General features: G+C 34.5%; 1 protein-coding gene across 3 annotated transcripts in view; it reads right to left on the reverse strand.

Moving 5' to 3' along the window:
• Window positions 1–7,193: 7,193 nt before the first annotated feature.
• Window positions 7,194–9,342, reverse strand: part of GRIA2 (glutamate ionotropic receptor AMPA type subunit 2) — a 96,607-nt gene continuing 94,458 nt past the window's right edge. For all 3 annotated transcript variants that reach the window (XM_027636162.1, XM_027636158.1, XM_027636159.1), the window contains one exon: window positions 7,194–9,342. This exon is cut by the window's right edge and continues 718 nt beyond it. The gene's annotated coding sequence lies outside the window, so the exon portion shown is untranslated.

Below are 9,342 nucleotides of genomic sequence, written 5' to 3' on the forward strand. Positions count from 1 at the left end.
TGGTGATGGAATTTTGCAGGAGGAGGACATGGTGCATTAATTCATGTGGATTTGGCACCAATCCCAAAAAAAAAACCCCTGACACTGCTAGGTTTGAAGATGTAACTGAAAGGAAAAAAAAATCATGAGTTATTTTTTAAAGAAAAATTCCTTTGTGCATTTCATTCCTTTGTGCATGACATCTTTAAATAGAATTCAGCTACTTTGAGCTGATTCTGCAAAAACACCTCTGTACACACTCTTTACCATAACATTTTCTACTCAGGGGAATACAATTGCAGAACACAGAAGCCACTTAGTTTTCCCCCCTCACTAAGGGATGCTCAGAGGCAAGTCAGTTTTTTAAAAAAGATTTTTTTTTCCAACATCTTTCTGCAAGGACTTCAGGAATGCTCTGTCATATTTTGCACTACTCTTTTAAGATATAATGTATTTACCTTTTTACCCACTGACCTCTGCATCAGTATCTGCACTAAAACCAAAACTCTACAAAACAAGTGAACAATCACATCCACATGGAAATGAAGTCAGACAGAAGACATCTATTATTACATCGGGCAGCTCTACCATTTATCTACAAGAGCAGGAGAACATTTTCCAAGTATCCAGGTGGCTTCACTGATGCCAATCAGCCATTAGAGCATGTAATAGCAGAGAGAATTAATGGAGAAAAGTAATTTTCTTTGTTTTTTTACAAAAGCTGTAGTGAAAGGAAAACAAGCAAAAAGATGATTTTTTTTAAAAATTAACCAAACCAAGCAAAATCTCATCTAAATCCTCTTGTAACAACTCCTTGCATTTTTATTCTCTGCTATAGCATGAAGTCTTCTATATTTTCAGTACAAAATAGTGTCTTAAAAAAATACTGGCTTGACTGATAACTCATACTTCCCCTCAGTAAACACTTTTTACCAGCTTTAGTTAAGAGCTTAAAAAAAACCCCAAACCCGGACAATATTGCCAGCAAGAAAACTAAAGAAAAATAATTAGTTAAGTGTTGAAATATTGCCTTTAAAATATAAAGCAAGCCAGCTGAAAAGAAACACAGACTACCCATTTGGAATGAAAATAGTTCACCTTCAGATTTGATGTTTATCCCCAGAAAATGAATTGATGCAGGCAGCCAGAATGAGACCCAGATTTAGCTAAGCAGTAAGTCCGCCCATAAAAATTTCACAAAGTAGCCTGAAACAGTGAATACGTGGAAGCTGGATAGGTCTAAGTTTTAAAAGCCAGAGGCTATATCCAGTGCCTACACTTATTATGACTTGTACCTGATTCAGCTACACCACATAAAGCAACTGAACCTTTTCTAACTTTCTAACTTAAATTAGAACTAAATTTCTAGTTTATGTACTAAGCAGTATTGTACTGTTGAGTCTCATGGCTTCAAAATCCCATCCTACAGTCTCATGGAAACTTGGTTTGCATTCTCTTACCAACACTTTTGTTGCCTATTCCTTTGAGCAAGACACTGCTGTGTTTTTTTTTTTTTTTTAACAGATATTCAAAAGAGAAATAAAAAAGAAAATAGCATAGATCAGGCGGCACTGTCACACTGAGCAACTTTGCTTCAGACTTCAATTATTTGTATTGCTCCTAACTTAGGTTTGTGTAAGTGATCTAAGGATACCCTTTAAAAAAGAGAAAACCCCTTCAATTGTACTATTCGTGTGTATATATATTAATATACAGACATTCTGACACAGAAAACCCACTTGTCAAACTCATAATCCTTTGATTTACATAGCATATTAGAACATGCATAAGAAAGGCTGTCCACATAATGTAATCTTAGCTAACATCTTACAAAAAAATAATTCCTACAGTCCCATGATTCAGTCTATTGGGAAGCTCACATGTTTTATGACAACATATGATGTCATAATTCATAAAGTAGTGACTTCTTTTCTCTATGAGAAAAATCTCCATGAAATTATTCAGCCAGCCATGATGGCTGTGCTTATTTTTCTCAAGTGAGGGTAAATGCCAAGTTTTCTGTATGTTAAAAAATGCATTATTATTTTTTATTAAAGCAATTACATCCTGAATTTGCTGAATATGGATGGCTGTAGTTCAGGGAAGGAAAAAAGCTTTTCAGAAAGTATGGATAGGGGAAAGAGGAGACAGCTCTCTCCTTCCCACCCTGGCATCATGTTAAGAGCAGAGAAATAGTTTTTGCATCTTGACCATGCTAACAATTCAGTTTTGCTAGCATGAGTGCCAAGCGTGGTGTTCCCTGGGGACATCACTGCGTGACTGCACATAGACAGGTGGAAGGTTCAGACTTGGTCCTGACATCCCAGCTTCCCTGGACTCCAGCAAGGTAGGATCTGACGGAAGCGTATTAATTACTTTATTCTCCTCAGAGCAGTCTTTGTCCCTGCTGTTTGAGAAAGATTCTTTAAGAGGTGTGAGTTACGGGACATACTTATCAGCTGAATCACTTTGAATGATTTGGGCAACATCTCACATCAGCAAGCAGGGTATACAATGCTACTTTTTTTCCCTCAATGTGCTAAAATTTCTCCCAATGATAAAAGATCAAAAAATAAACTACAAGCAAAAAATGCCAAAGATGTTCTATAAAAAGCAGCATGTAAGGTGGACTAAGCAGAAATGATGAACATGTCCCAGTATAACTGTGGATCTATAACATTAAAAAAAATTGATATATTAGAAGTTTGCTAGAATAAGCAAAACATACAGTGAAAAGTAGTGAAAACTATTACTTGGGTAAACAAGTACCTTAGGCAAGTATACCTGTCAGGATGAAGAAAACATGTCAAGCAAAATCCTGCTCTCACTGAGGATAATGGCTTTATAAAAACAGTTTATCACATGCTTTTTTATATATTCAGAAGGCGTAGATTTAAAAAATGTGGTAATACCACAGGTGAAACCAATTAGTAGAAATTGTCTGAAAATTGTCTGCCAAGCCTACACCATGAGAGTTATTTCATATAGTTTATACTAGTTTGTCTATGCCAGTAAAAAAAAATAAAATATAAAATGTGGACAGAATTCTGCCACAGCACCAAAGCAGTATATTTTATTGCACAATATTCAAAGTAGGTAGTGTAATATCCAGCCCTGTCAATGCCCCAGCATTTTGTTTTTGAGGCAGTAAGTTTTTATAGAAGTTTTGGTTTAGAAAATCAAGTAATAACTTGTGAAGAGTAATATTTTGTTTGTTCATATAATTTTAGATTTAACTAAAGCTAAGCCTCTCAGATCAACCATTTGGATAGCAAAGACTTCAACTTGAAAAACTAAGCATATACATAAACCCGTCATCCTTGCTGCTAAGTGAGAGGCAATGACACATGCAATAGCTTTCATTTGACCTTTTTGTGTAGGCCAAAGGTAGCATGGAAGAGCCCATTTGTCTCACAGAATTTCTGTAGAACTTAATCCCATCAGTGAGAACAAAGATGATCACAGGATTTACCCCAGATTTTGAAGTTATAGGATTCACTGTTGATTGACTCCCATGGGGATTCATACTGTCCTATGGAAATGCAAAATTCCATATTCATTCAAACGAGAGGTGGTAAGGCACTTATGAACCTTCCTGTTGCTACTGGCCCTAATATGAATTATTGCTGTGGTTATCATCGCTTTTGAGTACGGCCTTATCAAAACCAGCACTAGTTTTACTATTGCACTGTGCATGGATATGTATACATACATATACACTGGAACATCCATGATCTTCATTTTTATGTATCAGCATCTCTGCTTATTTATTCACACAAAGTAGTTGAAGCTGAATGAAGAATTCTACCTACAGGTAACTTGGATAAGCTGCCAAGCCACTTAGTTCTAAAGTAATGTAAATATTCCTCTAACGGTTTTGTGAAATTATTAAAAACAACAGTAATAAATACAAGGGCAAACACCTAAGTAAAAATCATGCTGTTTGTATTACTGTATCTTTAGTAACTGTGACAGTATAAAAAAAATCTACTCCCTCCAAACCAGAAAAAATATTTCAGTGGATATTCTGCTATTTAGGAGCATGAGGTAACCCAACGTGGGTTTGTGTTTCATAGTGAAACTCACAAGGAAAGCAACCACTGAAAAATATTGTTATTTGTAAAGCATACTATTAATTGAAAGAGCTATAGCTTGACCTCTCTGATGACATTTTTCTCTAAACTCACAGAATATCGTGCTGAAGGGTAGGCAGTAACAACTTGAAAATTGTGTTAACAGTTGTTTATAAAAGCCCCCCAGCACATTTTTAACAAGATGCTCTTGATGCTTCAGTAAAGCATCAATATGCCAGAAGTACTCTGGACTACCTCCTTCTAACAAGCAACCTGGCCTAGGGGAAAGTGTCCCTGCCCCTGGCAGGGGGGCTGGAACTAGACGAACTTTAAGGGCCCTTCCAACCCATACCCTTCTATGATTCTATGATTACTAACAGTAAAGCCTCCAGAAAGAGATTTCATTTCCCAGTTTTAAGAACGTTTTAGCATAAACTGAACATTATAATTTCAAAACTGCTTGAACAGTGGGGATTTAGAAGAAAAAAAATTTAACTATATTTTCTATCCTTAGAAAACATGGATAAATTCTCTCTGTTGCCTCTTTTGAAGATATCTTCACCTTGTAGGATTGAGAGGGGATAGAAAAATGACATAAAACTGCCTCTCCAGCTCCTATTTCAGCTTTTGCTACCTGTTTGCCTTCTGTGCATGGAAAGATGCAAAGGAGGCACTGTGGTCCTGCACTGCTCATGGGATCCATTGGAATCCCTGTTAGTCACATTTCCCTAGATCCAAGCCCCAGATAGGAACTATCTGAAGACAATTTCAAGGGACTGGTCCAGGCACTAATATTTAGCAGCCCTTTTCTACTCTGTAAGATGCATTTTCAAAATCAGGTTTGTGATATTTAAAGCAAACAAATAAAACCCATTTTAATTTGAATATGTATTTTAAATCACAGTTTTCAGTTCGAAGACTAGTAGGAGTAAATGTTTTATTTAACACAGATAAGCCAGTCTCAAAAAGTCAGCATTTGTTAAAAATTATGACAAATTACATGTGAACTTCTTCTCTATGTCTACAGTATGTAGTAATGCTCCTTTCCTGTTGAGTGGGAGCTATAAGTGTAAAGGGAGGAAGAATATTGGGCAATTTGTACACAGTCATTCACTGGACAACTTCATGAAATTAGGTACTTTTCTTTTATGTATAAAGAATTTTCTCACCACTGAGGTAAGTAAAGTACTGAGCTGACTACAGAGGTAGCTAAACTTTCATCAGCAGTAAGACATGAACAAAGGAGAGTGGGAGAGTGATAGAAGAACAAGTGCAGTGGATGATACTACTTGGACAAAGGGGTTATCTTAGATAACCTTTCCCATTTTTATCACCACTGCTGCTTTAATACAGAGATATATGCAATGAGCCATTATAAACATTTTTAATGACTGTCAAATCAATTATAGTAAGTATTATATGGAGTAATTACAGTTCCTACCAGCCTACCAAGCTAAAAAGTATGCCTTAGAACTAACTCCACATAGTGGGGCAAGAGGGAAAAAAAGAAAAAGTATTGTGTAATATGTCCTAAAAATAAGATTAGGGACTGGGGGAGGGTCTTGTGTCACATGAAAGCTGCAGGGGAATTAGAGTCATAATTCTCAGAATTTTTATATTGTATCTTACTATGTTCCATTTTTTGCCAATTGTTTACCAAAACATATACATTTTCTTTTATTAAAAAAATCTCAGTTCAATATATTAAAGCACTAAATGACTCTGAAGGTGTGAACATCAAAGTGATATTAACTACTTTAAGGAAATCTCTGAAAGAAAAGATACACTACAAATATTACAGTTAGTTTAGATTACAAGTACTTGACACCTACTGAATGCAAGTAGGAATCAATTAAGACTCTTTGTTATGAAGTTGTCACCATGTGAAGTTCCCGTGCCCCTGGATAATAGATGTAGACATGCTTATCAAACTTCTTTCGGGAGAGAGGAAAGATAGCATTCAACACAGAAAATAGAAAAAATTTAGGGCAATTTTACTATTTATCTATTTGAAGCAGCCCTGAAATTTAGAGTATTAGTACCAGGATGAGCAGAAATTTCAGAAAGACCAACAGTAGGCATAAATTGAATGAAATCTGTCACATCAGTGCAATTAATGTATACAATTCTATTGTGTTTCATACAGGTGTACAGTATTCTCTATTATCTAGAAACATTGATACTAGGGAAAATGTTTCAAATTAAGTCAAGAGCTAAGTCATTTGCTTATTTTTTTTTTTGAAGTGCTTGATATGAATTCCTAAGATAATTTAGACCTGATGGATCTCTCACAGCAAATTTTTGTGATCCCATGACAGCTTAAATGAAAAGATTTAATAAACTTTGGTGCTGTCAAACAAGTCTGAGAAGCCTCTAGAAATACCAGGCAGAACAGCTGCTGCTGATTCTATTTTGCTGGTGACCACTGCATTCATATAACTCCACCAAATGACAGCTGAAATAATCTACTTGTATTTTAAAATACAATTAGTTGTGCAAAGTTTCATGTAAAGATATTGTCTGCCTCTATCAGCCAAAGAAGAGGCTGATACCGCAGAAACACACTCTGTTAAAAAGTACAATACATTTACATAAAAACATTGAACCTTTCATACTGCAAACCTCTTCAGACTCAATTTGTTCATTACAGCAAACTCTCTGTTGTACTAGGTATCTAGTACTGATACTATGAATATATACAAAAAGTATCTGCCATTTCTCAGGTTCTTTCTCTGCTTTGGAGACATCAACAGTCTGTTTAAGTTTTAAAAAGTACAGGTTGAAACTGACAGTTTTAGATAGCGTTACTGAATAGATACTTAACCTAGTAGCTTAATCAACCTGTCACACAGTCATTGTAACTGTGATCAGGAAAGTTACAGTCCAGAGATACAATTATATTGTTGGCAAGAAAGTTACATTACTTCATTTAATGATAACAAAAACTACAGTAAATCTATCCTTGAGCTACAAGATGACTTGGGAGAATATTTATGCTCTTCATTGAAACTTCATTCAAGAAAAGAAGAAACCTCATAAACTCTTCAAGGGAATTTCATGTCTGTGGGGACAAACAGGTTTGCTCCATGTAAAATCTTAGAAAAATACATTTATAATAAGTAAGAAACCAGATTTCAATAATACTAAGCAGACGTTAAAGGTCTTTTGCCTTTTTTAAGAAGATCTTTTATGTATGATTGAAGTTTATACAACACTCCAGAAAAGCCATGTGTTAGATTGAAAAATAAAATCAGAAGCATTTTCTGTCATATAAGTATACATGAAAAAACGAGAACGTTAATGTCTTAGAAAGTGTGTGTCCAGCTTTGTACCGTTACTCATTTAACAAAGCAGAAAATAAGATACTGTACTGTAAACAAAAAGCTACAGTAAAAGGACATTTTGAAATTTACACAAGTTTGAGTTCATAAACATTTTGGTTGCTCCATAACAGTTTTCATATAAAATGAATAAAAAACCCTTGGACAGCTTTCATCACTCTTGACTACTTTTCACTTAAATGCACACAGACATACTTTATATAGCAATATACTGATGTACTGTTAACATGGATATTAAACTATTATTACTGCTTTTTTAACTGAAATGTGTATTATCGAATCAATATTATCTGAATTGAAATACTCATACATTATGTATTCCCATCATGTTGTTAAGTATAAAAACATGAAAATATAACTTTACATTATTTCAGTTATATACATCAGTTCAGGCTTGACAAAGATTTTTTTACGCTATGATTTTTAGAGGAATAAGCCCAGAGGTACAATAAATAGCTTTCCACTGTATACAGTAATGCATTTCTACTTTTTTAAAAAGTTTACATTACCATATGAATATTACTTTAGTTTGGTCATTCTAGCAATTAACATTAAAAATCCGAATGCATTCCCCAACATTCCTGATGAGGAGTAATGCACAGAACACCTATGAATTACAGATGCATCAAGAAATGGTTTAGTTTAATTAGAGGGAAGTATTGGTAGGTTTGACATTGAAAACACTGTATACACCTCTTCTGCTGACCACACTGAGAGTATACACTGTGTTCACCTGCTTGCAGCAACAGGCTCAGAGTTTGTACCACAAGAAGGGATTTCAAGTTTCTGATAAATGCTTTGCCTTCTCCAAAGCTCAGTAAACATTATACTTCAGTCTAAGAAATGGATTCCAACTAAAACTGCAAGTCATATTTCAAATTTTATTTAAGTCCAAAGTAAAATAGATATTTACTGATACTGCATGAGGCAACGTATCCACAATGCAGAAAAATGTAAGCTTTTCAACCAAATGTACAGAATTTTATCTACAGGGAAAGCTAGAAAAACATGATGTTGCTTTGATTTGCATTAGCATTTAAATTAATATTATTGCACCCCTCCTAGGATTCCTTTTTGCTTTTTAAGTAGTTATTGTTTTTAAATACACATAATTAAAACATATGGTAACTTCAGATAGCAAAGAATATTCATAATGATTAAAATTCAGAAAAATTTTCATCAGTACAGACTTGTATCTAATTCAAGTTATCAATCAATTCAAAAAGACATTGCCAAGGTTTTGGGTATTTGTTTCTATAAGAAAGAACTTCACTAGCTACTGCTTAGAATTACCTTTTAACAGTTTGAAAACTGCTTCGTTACAGAAACAATTTGACAACCACATTTGTTTCACACTTTAGCAAAATATTTATCACTGTTTTACTGCTTGCCATTTATCAATTTTTACTGATACTCTTCTCTCTCTGTATACACATTTGTGAACTCAATTGTACAAAAGTAGAGATAGATATCAACCAAATCTTTGGATCATTAAGTCTCTGCATGTCAGAGCTAAGAGGAGCTCTAAAACAGCACCCATCTGACTCTTCATGCACCAGTATTTGCTCCAGCCCAGAACAACCTTGATCTTCAGAGTTCAACATGTATATCTGAGCATCACAGCTTGGGCTCGTCTGTAGGAAAAAACTGTTGAATGGATTCAAGTGAGTTGGGAGTGGCGACACTGCCAAAAACTGAAACATTGACCCAACCTTGACAGTGTCCTTTTAGATTTCAGACTCTTTATAACCCAACTGTAGCTAGTAAAATTAATGGAACACTTGCAAATAAAACCATAGAAAAAAGTTTATTTCAAATGTCAAGCATTGCCAAGTAAATTTTATATGAACACCAAATGTTAAAGAATAGAATATACAGCAAAGTTTTAATAACAATATTAAATTACAAGATTTGAACCTTTTAATTATTATTTCTTCTCTTCTCAACAT

Source organism: Corapipo altera, unplaced genomic scaffold (genome assembly GCF_003945725.1).
Source record: "Corapipo altera isolate COAL_440 unplaced genomic scaffold, ASM394572v1 22b, whole genome shotgun sequence".
NCBI lineage: Eukaryota > Metazoa > Chordata > Aves > Passeriformes > Pipridae > Corapipo > Corapipo altera.